Here is a 14,837-nt window from a genome sequence, read left to right as displayed (position 1 = left end):
CTGCCTCCCAGCTTCAAGCAATTCTCCTGCCTCAGCCTCCCGAGTAGTTGAGATACAGGTGTGTGCCACCACACCTGGCTAATTTTTGTATTTTTAGTAGGGATGGGGTTTTGCCATGTTGGCCAGGCTGGTCTCAAACTCCTGACCTCACGTGATCCACCTGCCTCAGCCTCCCAAAGTGCTGGGATTACAGGCATGAGCCATCGCACCCTGCCATCTTTGGCAGAAACTTTTTGTAAATGATCATCAAAGTCTCTAAATCCCAAAACATCAAGCAGTTTGCATTTCAAAACATTTTTATAAGATTTAAGTAACAGATAGAAAACAATGGAATGTCCTTCTTTTATAAGAATAGTTTTAAATTATTTTCGAGTTGTAAATATTTTTATTTTAGCACCCTAAAATAGTATGGCACTACTTAATGACATTCTTCATGAACAAAAGCATACTACATTTACTAAGAAAGCATGCATTTTCTGTCTTGAAGGAAGTGTAATAATGCTAATTATGTTTTATATCCATGAGGCTCATTAAGAGAAATCACATAACTAATATTATAATTTATCTTCTGAGCTTAGGGTAGGTAGATTATTTTTAAAATAAGATAATTAATTTAAAGATATAACATATTTCTTTAATTCCATATCTAACATTTAACTTTAAAAAATGTTCCTTTAAAAATGAAGGATGCTCAAGTATGGAAAACATAAATATACAAACGCATATATAATTTTTATTAGAGTATTTAGCATGATATTACACTGTAGAATTAATAAGCACTCTTACATTAAAAAAAAAAAGCAAGCCACAAAACTCACACTTTCTATTTATTAAAAGTATTAATCACTGGACCACCTATGAGTTCAAATATTTTATCAAACCTTAATTGAAAAATCGTAACAAAAAAAAAAAGAAAACCTAACGAATGACTTAGAAACAGTACATACTGTATGATTCCAGGTGATGCTGGTGCTGAGGACTCGGGAACCACACTTTGAAAACCACTCTTAGATCATGGCAAAGAATCTTTCTACAGAAAGATTATAGAAGTATTAAAGAATCTTTCTAGAATATTCAAACATTATCTGAACATGCCTAGAACAGTCTCAGGCTTTGATAAATTCCTCAAGTTAAACATGAAACAGGGGCTCAGGTAATTTAATGAGGGATATATAGATATAGATATATAGAGAGTAAAGAGAGAAAGAGATCTATGTGTATCTCTACTCTCTATATATTGATCTCTGTATATCTATATATAGATAAATATATATATTGGTCCAGTGATCCAGTGGTCCAGTGATTGATACTTTTCATAAATAGAATGTTGCCGGGCGTGGTGGCTCACGCCTGCAATCCCAGCACTTTGGGAGGTCAAGGTGGACGGATCACGAGGTCATGGTTCGAGACCACCCCGGCCAACATAGTGAAACCTCATCTCTACTAAAAATATAAAAATTAGCCGGGCATGGTGGCATGTGCCTGCAGTCCCAGCTACTCTGGAGACTGAGGCAGGAGAATCTCCTGAACCTGGGAAGCAGAGGTTGTGGTGAGCCGAGATCGAGCCACTGCACTTCAGCCTGGGCAACAGAGCGAGACTCTATCTCAAAAATAAATAAATAAATAAATAAATAAATGAATAAATAGAATGTATGAGTTTTGTGACCTGCTTTATTTTTTTATACTGGAGTGCTTATATGATATATACCTATAAATCACATATATAGACACATATGTATATATCCCTTATGAATGACATATTTGGGCCCCTGTATATACATTGATATAGTTTGATATATATGCCTCAAAATAGCACTTTAAATCTTTTTATGGAATAAAGCAGACAATCAGTCAATCAATGAGCCCTTAGAGCTGTGAACATATTTTACATTTCAACTGACATGTAGTATATACATTTATACTAACACTCTAGAAATCTCATGAGGTGGAGAAATAAATTCTCCATGTTTCAAAGGTCTCTAACTCCATTATGATTCATCTTTTCAAGACTGTCTCATTTTCTTTATTTCCCTCATTAAACACATTTTAAATGGTACCCATGAAAAGTCAAAAAGGAAAATTCCTGGGTACTACAGTTGTATTAAGAGGTGAGGCCTTTCAGGGGTGATTTAAGTTTGGAGGGTCGCATCCTCATGAATGAGATTAGTGCCTTTGTGTTTTTGTTTTGGTTTGTTTTGTTTTGAGATGGAGTTTTGCTCTTGTTGCCCAGGCTAGAGTGCAAGGGCGTGATCTTAGCTCATCGCAACCTCTGCCTCCCAGGTTCAAGCAATTCTCCTGCCTCAGCCTCCCAAATAGCTAGGATTACAGGCATGCACCACCATGCCAGGCTAATTTTGCATTTTTAGTAGAGATGGGGTTTCTCCATTTTGGTTAGGCTGGTCTCGAACTCCTGACCTCAGGTGATCCGCCCGCCTCAGCCTCCCAAAGTGCCGGGATTACAGAGGATTAGTGCCTTTGTAAAGGAGGCCTAAAGGAGCCTGTTTGTCCCTTCCGCCACATGAGGCCACCATGAGAAGGCTCCATTTATGATGCAGAGAGCAAGCCCTCATCAGACACCCAATCTGCTGGCACCTTGATCTTGACCCCAAATTTCTGTTGCCTATAAGTTACCCAGTCCAAAGTGTTTTGTTGGAACAGCCCAAATGGACTAAGACACCAAGTGCCAGGAACAAATGAAAGCCAAAAGAATGCAATGGGCTGATGTATGAAGCCCAGGAAGATACGAAATTGGGATATAGGCTCTAGAAGCTGGGGTTCTAAACTGTCGTTCAAAAACAGATGATGCCGCCTTAGATGTATATATTTGAGGTGTGGAATTAGCCTCCTGCAGAGTCCAGAGGCTTAGGAAGAGCTACCGTGTCAGTGAAGACAAGACTAGGAAAACACTATCAACTGGTCTGGCCTGGGGAGGCAAAAAGGAAGCTTGTTGTATGTCCTGGGATTGTGTTGTGTACAGTGTGCAGAACAAAAGCAAACAGAAAAACCTTAAAATCACACACAGAGAGAAAAATGTACCTAGAAAGGCAAGACGATTACACTGATGGCTGACATCATATCAGCAATAACCAAAGCCAGAGAACCATGGAGAAATCTTCCAAGTCCAAAAAACAAAAAAAACCTTCTAATTCTATATCAAGCTAAGTTATATTTTCTTTTTTTTTTTTTTTTTTTTTGAGACGGAGTCTCGCTCTGTCGCCCGGGCTGGAGTGCAGTGGCCGGATCTCAGCTCACTGCACGCTCCGCCTTCCGGGTTCATGCCATTCTCCTGCCTCAGCCTCCCGAGTAGCTGGGACTACAGGCGCCCGCCACCTCGCCCGGCTAGCTTTTTGTATTTTTTTTAGTAGAGACGGGGTTTCACCGTGTTAGCCAGGATGGTCTCGATCTCCTGACCTCGTGATCCGCCCGTCTCGGCCTCCCAAAGTGCTGGGATTACAGGCTTGAGCCACCGCGCCCGGCCGCTAAGTTATATTTTCTAAAATGAGGGCAAAATAATGACATTTTCAGGCAACAAGTGAAAAAATTTGCCATTCACAGATAGTTGCTGAAAGAATCACTGAAAGATATACCTAAATAAGGAGTATATGCAAAAAAGCAAAATCATATACGTCAATTCAAATAAGCCCTGACTATAAAGGAACTAAAATATATAAAGTTGGGGTAGGGTGTGGAGCAGTTAAGTGAAAACAAGGTAGAACTGAAATAATGGAGAGAAACAGTAGGAGGGAAAGATCTGAGGTAAAGAGTTCTAAAGTCCTTGTACTACTCTGGCAGAAGCTGGGAGGACTCGAATATTTAAGTCAAATATGTATGTAAAAATGCAAGTGTAACTACCAAATTAGAAAGAGTATAAGTCATTTTCAAATCATAGGTTCAGGGAGAAAAAAGAAGTAAGAAAAATTCAATTAATATTGCACAAGTCAGAAAACAAGTGGGGGAAAAGCATGAGAAAAAAAAAACACACAAGAAGACAGCAGAAATAATTCTAGGCCAGGTGCAGTAGCCCATGCCTATAATCACAACACTTTGGGAGGCTGAGGTCGGAAGATCACTTGAGCCCAGGAGTTTGAGACTAGCCTGGGCAACACAGTGGGACCCTGTCTCTACAAAAAATTTTAAAAACAGCCAGGCATGGTGGCTAATTTTTAATTTTTTTGTAGAGACAGGGTCCCACTGTGCCTATGCCTGCAGTCCCAGCTATGTGGGAAGCTGAGGTGAGGGTAGCACTTTAGCATGGGAGATGGAAGCTGCAGTAAGCCAGGATCTTACCACTGCACTCCAGCCTGGGTGACAGGGTGAGACTCCAACTCAAAAAATAAATAAATAAATCTAACCATATGAATAAATACATTCAGGTAAACAGATTAAACTCTCCCAATGTAAAAAAGATGCTTAAACTAGAAAAGACAATAAAGTTAAAGGAAAATAAAAACACATTCCACAAAATCCTATTTCAATTAGAAAGCTGCTACTGTTTCTCTTAAAAAGCTGCAGTAGTAAGCAGTATGGTTTTCTTGTTTTGTTTTGAGACAGAGTCTCACTCTGTCCCACGGGCTGGGGTGCAGTGGCGCAATCTCGGTTCACTGCAACCTCTGCCTCCCAGGTTCAAGCGATTCTCCTGCCTCAGCCTCCTGAGTAGCTGGGATTACAGGCACGCGCCACTATGCCTGGCTAATTTTTGTATTTTTAGTAGAGATGGGGTTTCACCATGTTGGTCAGGCTGGCCTTGAACTCCTGAACTTGTGATCCACACCACTCGGCCTCCCAAAATGCTGGGATTACAGGCATGAGCCACTGTGCCCTGCCATGGCAGTAGGTTTAACAATCCAACTGATTGCCCCAAGTGTTCTGAAAACCCTGATTCATGAAGTTATGTAGCAGCAAAGAGAACCAGAATTCCCAGTGCTTTGAGACTTGTTCTTTACAGAATCAATGAACTTCTCTGCAATAGAAAATAATCTCATAATCCTCTCCTATTTCTCAAGAGAAGTTCTTGACAAGGCAGTGATTCAAAGCCCTGACTAGGTAAAGTGGGACTTTAGAGACCTTAGACAAGACTTCTTTCACGATCTTTGGCAGAGTCTTTGATGCCAATGTACAAGCAGTGATTCATAGCGGCTCATGGAGCTTCTTCCTTCACCAAAGCAGCAAAACCAGATGTGCTGCCAGGTACTCAATCAGTTTTGCTGGCAAGCCACTTTCCACTGTCTTATGTCTCAATGGTCTTCCCAGTTTCCAAAATGTGTTCACGAAACAATAATTCTTTGATGGCATCAGCATGCTCTCAAATGACAAAAAAGAGAAGCTAGCTTCACTAAGATACATCAGAATTACATTTGGGCCAGGCAAGGGTGGCTCATGCCTGTAATCCCGACGCTTTGGGATGCCAAGGCAGGCAGATTACCTGCGGTCAGGAGTTCGAGACCAGTCTGGCCAACATGGTGAAATCCCGTCTCTACTAAAAGTACAAAACTTAGCAGTGCATGGGGGTGCACACCTGTAGTCCCAGCTACTTGGGAGGCTAAGACAGGAGAATCGCTTGAACCCTGGAAGCGGAGGCTGTAGTGAGCTGAGATCATACCACTGTACTCCAGCCTGAACAACAGAGCAAGACTCAAAAAAAAAAAAAATTCATTTGGTTACATGCTATACACATCAAATGGCACAGCTGCCAATTCCTTTAAAACCTTGATTTTGGGCCAGGCGAGGTGGCCCAGCCACCTGTAATCCTAGCACTTTGGGAGGCCAAGGTGGGCGGATCACCTGAAGTCAGCAGCTCAAGACCATCCTGACCAACATGGTGAAACCCCGTATCTACTAAAAATACAAAAAAATTAGCCGGGCGTGGTAACAGGCACCTGTAATCCCAGCTACTCAGGAGGTTGAGGCAGGAGAATCGCTTGAACCCGGGAGGTGCAGGTTGCAGTGAGCCAAGATTGCACCACTGCACTCCAGCCTGGGGGACAGAGTGAGAATGTCTCAAAAAAATAAAAATAGAAATAAATTAATAAAACCTTGATTTGAGAGACTGCAAGGAAACAAAAAAGTCAATTCTAGGGGAGTAATACCATATGTTAGAGGTCTTCATTGTTCCCCTGCACCCAACCACAAACCATCCAGAGTTTGGAGGACTTCACCAAGGCCTCTCCAATCATATCATTTCTTTTGCTTGCAAGATTTTCTAAGATAAGGCTTTTGTGGGGGCGCAAATTCAAGTTGAGGTAAGGTCCCCAGCCTTTTCAAATTAAGCCACCTCCTTATCAGATAAAAGGATTCCCAACGCCCAATATTTTCTGACTAGGCACATATAAGGGTTTTCTTCAGCTCTGTTGACCTCTTGCTTCCATTAATAAGACCCTTGCCAGATAAGAAAAACATGACTTGTATTTCCTTGTACATTCATTCTTAAGAGTAAGATCAGGCCCAGTGTGGCGGCTCACACCTGTAATCTCAGCACTTTTGGAGGCCAAGGCGGGCGGATCACAAGTCAAGGGTTTGACATCAGCCTGACCAACATGGTGAAACCTCGTCTCTACAAAAACTACAAAAATTAGCCAGGCGTGGTGGTGCACACCTGTAATCCCAGCAACTCAGGAGGCCGAGGCAGGAGAATTATTTGAACCTGGGAGGTGGAGGTTGCAGTGAGCTGAGATCACGCCACTGCACTCCAGCCTGGGCAACAGAGTGAGACTCCACCTCAAAAAAAAAAAAACAAAAAAAGAGTAACAGCAAAGGGCATTTATCCTACTTTTTCTTCTCTTCTTATAATTTCTCTTATCTGTGTATGTGTAGGATTTTTTTAGATTTAAACTAGAACCTGAATAAATGCATCTGACATGGTAAATTTTAAATGATTCTTCTCAATGGGAAACTGTTTTATGCAGTCTTCACATATAGCAATAATTAAAACTGCACATAATCTAAATGGATATGCTAGCAATCCACAATACCCTATACTTGTGGGGTTTTTTAAATTTTATTTTTTTAAATATGGAACTCTTCACAAATTTGCATGTCATCTTTGCACAGGGGCCATGCTAATGTCTGTATAGTTCCAATTTTAGTGCTGCCAAAGTGAGCACCCTATACTTATTTAAAGTAAGAGATGGGAAACAAATTCCTAAGCAATTTTGACTTAAAAAAAAAATGTTTTAGTCGGGTACGGGGCTCATGCCTGTAATCCTAGCACTTTGGGAGGTCAAGGCAGGAGGATCACTTGAACACAGGAGTTTGAGACCAGCCTAGGTAATATAGTGAGATCTCATCTTTGTTTAAAAAAAAAAAGAAGTTCTAAATATTTAATTTTCAAATTAATAGGAAAATACATTTTAAAAATAGTTTATAAAAAAATATTGTCAACTTTCAGTTTACAGACCCCTCCTCAAAGTCCTAGAGTAAGATAAAGAATTCCTAGCCTAGGCAACATGAGGAGACCCAGTCCCTACAAAAATTAGCCAGGCATGGTGGCACGTGCCTGTAGTCCCAGCTAGTCAGGAGGGTGAGGTGGGAGGATCACCTGAGTCTGGGGAGGTTGCAGTGGCAGTGAGCCATAATCATTTCAATGCCCTACAGCTTGGGTAACAGAGTGAGATCCTATCTCAAAAAAAAAAAAGGATTCCTGATCTTCTGTCTCTAATGTTATTATAAAATACACATTCGAAACAAACAACAGTGGCAACTATTAGACTTAACTATTGTGACAGAATGTCTTTTCTAAAGATGGTCACAACAGTATCTCTGTACCACATGCTCTTCCAAAACCTTGTCAACTCCCTCAGCGAGAGATAAAGTCTAATTCCCCTCCTCTGTCTGAGTGTACACTTGTAACCAATAGAACGTTGTGGAAATGACAATGCTCAGCTTTCAAGGCTTTGTCAAAAAAAAAAAAAAAAAGCAGATTTGTCGTTGTTCACTTTAACACTTGAGGCCGCCAGGTTATACACAAGCAAGGCCACATAAAGGCAGTCTAGTCAACAGTCCTAGTCTAGGTACCAGACACGTTGGTGAACAAGTCATCAAACTATTTTGGTCCCCAGGAGTCAAGTGTGTCCATCTCAACTTTCCAGTCTTCCCAACTGAGATCCCAGGCACCACAGGGCTGAGAAAAACCTCTCCCCACTGTGCCCTTTCAGGGGCACAACTTGCAGAATCGATGTGCATAATATAAAGAGTGTTTCACGCCACTAAGTTTTGGAATGAGTGCTAAACAGCAGTATTAACAATAATAAATATATTAGGGGAAAAAAAATTAACCCTGTCTCTAAATTGGATATTTTTTAGTCTAAACAATGCTAGGCTCCTGACCTACAAAACACCAACAAAGTTAAATGCAATAAAATTACATATGGATTTTCTCTTGTGTCCACCACCAAAAGTTCTAAATAAAACAAACTTACACTAATTACTCCTGATTTTCACAAATGACAATTAAAGGCCTTTTTTATACTTCAGCTCTTAAATAAGTCTCACAGAAATTGTGTGAACAAAGCCATGCCCACAGGCTCAAATGCTAGCTAGCTAAATTGTTAATATAAATTGTGATGTTTCTTCCCTTGCTATTAGAATATTCTCTTTCCGTTATCTAGAAAAAAATCATTAACAAAATCCAATAACACTGAATATGTCTTTTATATGTGGTTTACAATTAATAGTAATCATTTACTGCACAAGCTAAGACTGGAAGACATACCAACATCCATTAAAAAAAAAAAAAAACTAGTTTAAAAGAAAGTAATTTAAAAAAAAAAAAACTAGTTTAAAAGAAAGTAATTTTAAAAACTAGCCATTATAAATGCAACAAAGTACATAAAATTTTATCAAATTGCAATCCCTGACTCAAGGCAATAGAAACTAGATCCAAAATAACCTCTCTAGCTTTACTATTCAGAAAGATCCCTTCTATCTCTTCAATATCTGGAAAGAAAAACAGAGAAAGAAAAAATACAAGGCCAGGCGTGGTGGCTCACGCCTTTAATCCCAGCACTTTGGGAGGATAAGTGGGTGGATCACCTGAGGTCAGGAGTTCGAGACCAGTCTGATCAACACGGAGAAACCCCATCTCTACTAAAAATATAAAAATTAGCCAGGCGTGGTGGCGCATGCCTGTAATCCCAGCTACTTGGGAAGGCTGAGGCAGGAGAATCACTTGAACCTGGGAGACGGAGGTTGCAGTGAGCTGAGATCGCACCATTGCACTACAGTCTGGGCAACAAGAGTGAAACTCCGTCTTAAAAAAAAAAAAAAAAAAAAAAAAAAAAAAAAAAAAAAAAAACATATCAACCAAACAACTACATAATGTGGTAAGAGAGTATGACTGACCACAATGCCCTGCTCATCCTTCAAGGTGAGCTGTCCAATCTTCCTCCCCAAATTGTACTGTATAGTCCTGGGTCTACGTAGAAAGGTTCTGGAGCAGAAGAGTGACACAACTGTATCTAAAATTTGAGATCAGTCCAGTGGCTTTGTTTAGGATAGGCTGGCAGAGAGGCAAGGAGAACAGAACAGTAAAGCTTAGGCACAACAAGATAATAACGGAACACTAAAAGTAAAAATGAAAAAGCTAAAGTTGAAAAGCTTTTTTTTTTTTTTTTTTTTTTTTGAGACGGAGTCTCACTCTGTAGCCCAGGCTGGAGTGCAGTGGCCAGATCTTGGCTCTCACTGCAAGCTCCGCCTCCCGGGTTAACGCCATTCTCCTGCCTCAGCCTCCCGAGTAGCTGGGACTACAGGCGCCCGCCACCTCGCCCGGCTAGTTTTTTTGTATTTTTTAGTAGAGACAGGGTTTCACCGGGTTAGCCAGGATGGTCTCGATCTCCTGACCTCGTGATCCGCCCGTCTCGGCCTCCCAAAGTGCTGGGATTACAGGCGTGAGCCACCACGCCTGGCCTGAAAAGCTTTTTGAAAGAAAAAACATAGAAGACTTGGCAATCAAGTAGGGTGAATCTTCACATATTACATAAAAGATCTCTTCTAAATTTATTAGATAGCTAGATAAGATCTTTTGTTTTATTGTTTCTGTGCTGGAATTAAGTATGTCTAAAACTACAGTGCAATATTAGAAGTATTAACATATGAACACCTAGGTGGAAAATGAAATATAAAAAATTACTCAGAATTCTCAATTATACAGATATAGGAAGGGTACCAGTTATTGGAGTCTTTCAAAATGGCACTATGAATACAGAAATGAATACAGCCAAGTAAGCAAAATCAAAGTGTCTCCAACTGATACGTACTATGTGAGTTCCAATAGCACAGAATTATTATTGTATGCATTTTTCACTATTATAGCTCCAGCATCTGGAATTTGCTGAATGAGCAAATAATTGAAGTACACTAAATCTAACCTCCATAAAATATAATGTATGTTAGTTTCAAAGGATATCTTATGGCTCTGTAGCTTTCAAAAACCACAGCAACAAAGGATAGACAACGGTAGCCAAACTAGAATATGGAATAAATCATGCTTTTGGATGTTAAAACATCTCAAAAGACTGAGGTAATAGAAATTAAATTTAGCAAGACAGAACTAAGAGGAGGAAAACATGGGATTAATAATTTTAATTAGAAATATAATATCTTCCCTAAACCCTCTCAGGAAAATAATAACTCAAATGTTGAGATGAAACTTAATATTACTAAACACAGATAGTCAGAAACAGCATAAAATGGGTAACATAATTTATACAATTTAAATGCAAAAAGATTTAAAATATCTTAGCATTGATTTCAGAAAATCAGTAGACAGAGAGAGAGAGAGAGAGAGAGAGAGAGAGAGAGAAAGAAACAGATCCTGAACAAAATCCACCATCCCCCATGCAGCCTAATTGGCTGAGAAATCATCACAAGGGTAACATGGGCATTGCACTAACAGTCTCATAAGCAGCCAATCAGCTTCTGGGTACAGATAATAAGCACCTTTAAATAGAACCTAGAAATTACTTCACTAAAATTTAGCAGTACTTAAGTTTTTTATTTAAATTGTTCAAGTCTAATTATGAGAGGGGAAATGTTGACTTAATACAAATTCAAAGATAAACTTTTACATAAGCAAGATAGGAAGCGCACTTTATTTACATCAAAGTGTAAAATCCTTTGTTACATTCTGCTTAACAATGCTTCTAAAAGAAATAAACAGTTATGTTCTATTGGCTTGAGTTTATAAATAAACTCTTCCAGAAAGCATTTCTTTTTTTTTCAATCCAACTTGTAAAACATGCCATGTTTTCCATAAGCAACTAGTAGGGTGTTGCTATGGGAACAACATTTTAATACCATTTTTAAAACACCAGTAGCTTCAAAGAATAATGAGGTAAAGAAAAATGAAGGGAAACTACTCTTATCTGATTGGGAAAAAAGATAATCCTAGTATTTCATGATGTAACTGTTATAATCATGTTATAATCAGGCAGCAACTAAGCATTTCACATACTTTTTCTGTACTTGAGAAGGAGAGTATTAGGGAATACTTTAGGAGATAATTAGCAAAGGTAAATTAATGCAAGCATTTTGAGTAAGAATAAACAGACGTTACCAGGTCCTTGTTCCAAGAAAGGAGAAAGGAAAGGACTCTGGTGTGTTGAAATTCTGAAACACTATCTCTATTCATAGTCCTAGAAAGCCCTCTGAATCAAATATAAGTGTTCTTTCAACTTGAGCATAAAGAAAATGGGAGAATTATTAAGTAATAATTGATACATAAGTAATGCCTGAAAATGTTCCATTTAGAAAATGTCCCCAATTATAGATACCTAAGTGAATGGGGTAGGAGGGATCTTAAATCTTAATTGAGTAATTTAGAAAAATATTTTGAACTAGTGGTTTACACTTATTTTATCTGTTAATAAAAAACTATATTTTTGTTAATAGCAAACAAAACCACAGTTGAGTGGGAAAGAAAGATTACCACACACTTCCAAAATTGAACCTGGCCTACAGAGAGCTGGGCTTTTTAGACTCCAGACTTAGACAAAGGTGCTGGAAAAAAGTCCACTGATTGCAGTCATTTTGCTACAGAGCAAAAAATATTTACTTCTAAGTTCTGCAGAGTAACATGGAATATATGGAAGGATTAATAACAATACTTTGCATTTTCATAATCCCATAAAGTCTACAAGGTACTCTCATATAAATTAAATCACATGCCATTTTTCCCCTAAGATAATCAAGCTGGAAAGAACAACTATTATTCAGTGGCACATCTTCATAACATTCTGTCAGAGAATAATATTTATAGTTCTATTATAGGTCAACAATAGAATACTGGGTTTCAATAATATGAACTTTTCAATAAGTAGGAAAGACAGAGACATAAGACAGAATTAGGTTATATAAGACCATTTCTCATGAGACATATGAAAACACATTATAAAAGTCAAATTATTACATACAAAAGATTCTTGGTTGAGCTGTGATGAATCCTAAATTGCTCTGTAACTAGGAACTAACCACCCAGATCCTCGTCACACCCCTTTCACTACCTAGCTTTTTTTCCATTTACTGTTAGAGTGCTTTTCCCTCCCTCCTACACTACTTATCCTTTAAAGCCCATCTTAACTATTTCCTTATCTTTGAAACTCTGAGATCACCATGTCCAAAGTGGCCTCACTCCACTTACTGTACCTACTCTTTCAGAATGCCTTCAATCACAGTCTTGTAGTATTAATTATATTCAAAAATGTGTTTTATCTTCTGGACCAGCATATAAGGTTCATGATGGAAAGAACCATGTCATATATTGCTCTTGTATAATCCTCTTCATGATTGAGATCATAATCGTCTCTTCCTCCTCTTAAATGTTTCAATGGAATCTCAAACTCAAGATGTCTTTTTTAAAAGAAAATCTCTGTCTGCCCTCTCCATCTTAGTTCTCTTCTAGAATTCCTCTCTCAAGAAGAGCGACTGGGCGAGGTGCAGGAGCTCACATCTGTAATCCCAGCACTTTGGAAGGCTGAGGCGGACAGACCACTTGAGCCCAGAAGTTTGAGACCAGCCTGGACAACATACCGAGGCCTCATCTCTACTAAAACACAGGAAAAAAAAAGAAAAAAAGAAGAAGAAGAAGGAAGAAGAAGAAGGAAGAAGAAGAAGAGGAAGAGGAAGAAAGAAGGAAGAAGAAGAGGAAGAAAAAGCGGAAGGAAGAAGAAGAAGAAAGAAGAAGGAGGAGGAGGAGGAGGAGGAGGAGGAGGAAAAGAAAAGAAAGAAAAGAAAAGAAGAAGGAGAAGGAGAAGGAGAAGGAAGGAAAGGAAGGAAGGAAGGAAGGAAGGAAGGAAGGAAGGAAGGAAGGAAGGAAGGAAGGAAGGAAGGAAGGAAGGAAGGAAGGAAGGAAGGAAGGAAAAGAAAATTAGCCAGGCATAGTGGCAAATCCCTATTGTCCCAGCTACTCAGGGAACTGAAGAGGATCACTGGAGGCCAGAAAATCGAGGCTGTAGTGAGCTATTATCCTGCCACTGAACTGCAGTCTGGGCAACTAAGTATGACCCTGTCTCAAAAAAAAAAAAAAAGAGAAAGGCCAGGCACGGTGGCTCACAACTGTAATCCCAGCACTTTGGGAGGCCAAGGTGGGGGATCACAAGGTCAGGAGTTCAAGACCAGCCTCAGCAACATGGTGAAACCCTGTCTCTACTAAAAATACAAAAACTAGCCGGGCACAGTGGCGTGCACCTGTAATCCTAGGTACTCAGGAGGCTAAGGCAGCAGAATTGCTTGAACCTGGGAAGCGGAGGTTGCAGTGAGCTGAGATTGTGCCACTGCACAATAGAGCAAGACTCCATGGAGAGAGAGAAAGAGAGAGAAAGAGAAAGAGAGAGAGAGAGAGAGAGAGAATATACATGCTATCTATTAGCAGTCAAATTAGTTGCCAAAGCAAGAAAAAATGGAAATCTTTGCCACCTCTCTCCCTTGCTGCCCATATCCAATTCATCAGTTTCTATCCATCTGCCCTCACGAAGAATCTCTAAGTTTTTTTCCCCTTCTGTCTATCTTCCCTAGCCTGATTGCAGGAATGGTTTTCTAACTACTCTCCCTACATATTCTCCTCCATCTTTACTCTCATCTATTGATACCACAGCCAGAGTGGTATCAATCAAACTAATTTGACTGTGTCATTTCCGTGCTAAAACCTAAGATCATTAACACAGCCCACACAGCTGCATGTGACCTGGCCCTGTTAGGGGGTCTTCCTCTCTCAGGTCACTTTTATCCTCACTCATCACTCCAGGTACACCAGCATCTCCTACACTCTCAAATGTGGCATGCTGCTTCATGCTTATACACAATGTTCCCTCTACTCTGACTAATCAGCTCCCACTCATCCTTCAAATCTCTGCACAAATGTTACTTTCTTGGGGGAATCCTCCTTGATGCCCTAAAGTTAGATAATCTTTCTCCTGTTATTCTTCCATGATACTATGCTTTTCCTTAGCTCTTATCATCTTGTGTAAATATTCGTGTGAATATTTGCTCACTAACAATCTCTTCTGAAAGACTTACAGTGCCTAGCACATAGAATAAGCAATGTATACCTACTGAATGATTAATAATAGAATCTAATATTTAATGAACCCTATATGCCAGGCACTATGTTAAGTGCTTTCCACAGATAAGTATTATTCTCCCTAGTTTTACAGATGCAAAGAGATTAGTAATTTATACAAGATCACAGACCCAGTAAGTAAAAGAGCTAGGACAGGAACCTAAATCTGTCAGGCACAAAACCCATGCTTTTTACCCTTAATTGAATTTGCTCCCTCAAACCAGTGCTTGTAGAACTAAATAAATACGTATGGATTACTTAAAATTTCTACCTTCTATTGGACAAGAGG

At 39.4% G+C, this 14,837-nt stretch overlaps 1 protein-coding gene and 1 pseudogene across 4 annotated transcripts in view; both read right to left on the bottom strand.

Moving 5' to 3' along the window:
- The window catches only part of CDK19 (cyclin dependent kinase 19), a 213,432-nt gene that overhangs the window by 109,277 nt on the left and 89,318 nt on the right, over positions 1-14,837 (bottom strand). The gene's annotated exons all lie outside the window — the stretch shown is intronic.
- LOC115897116 lies at positions 7,003-7,100 on the bottom strand (annotated as a pseudogene).

This window comes from Rhinopithecus roxellana, chromosome 4, assembly GCF_007565055.1.
Source record: "Rhinopithecus roxellana isolate Shanxi Qingling chromosome 4, ASM756505v1, whole genome shotgun sequence".
NCBI classification, from domain to species: domain Eukaryota; kingdom Metazoa; phylum Chordata; class Mammalia; order Primates; family Cercopithecidae; genus Rhinopithecus; species Rhinopithecus roxellana.
Note: the sequence above shows the minus strand (reverse complement) of the source record. Positions and strands in the feature narration are given on the sequence as shown.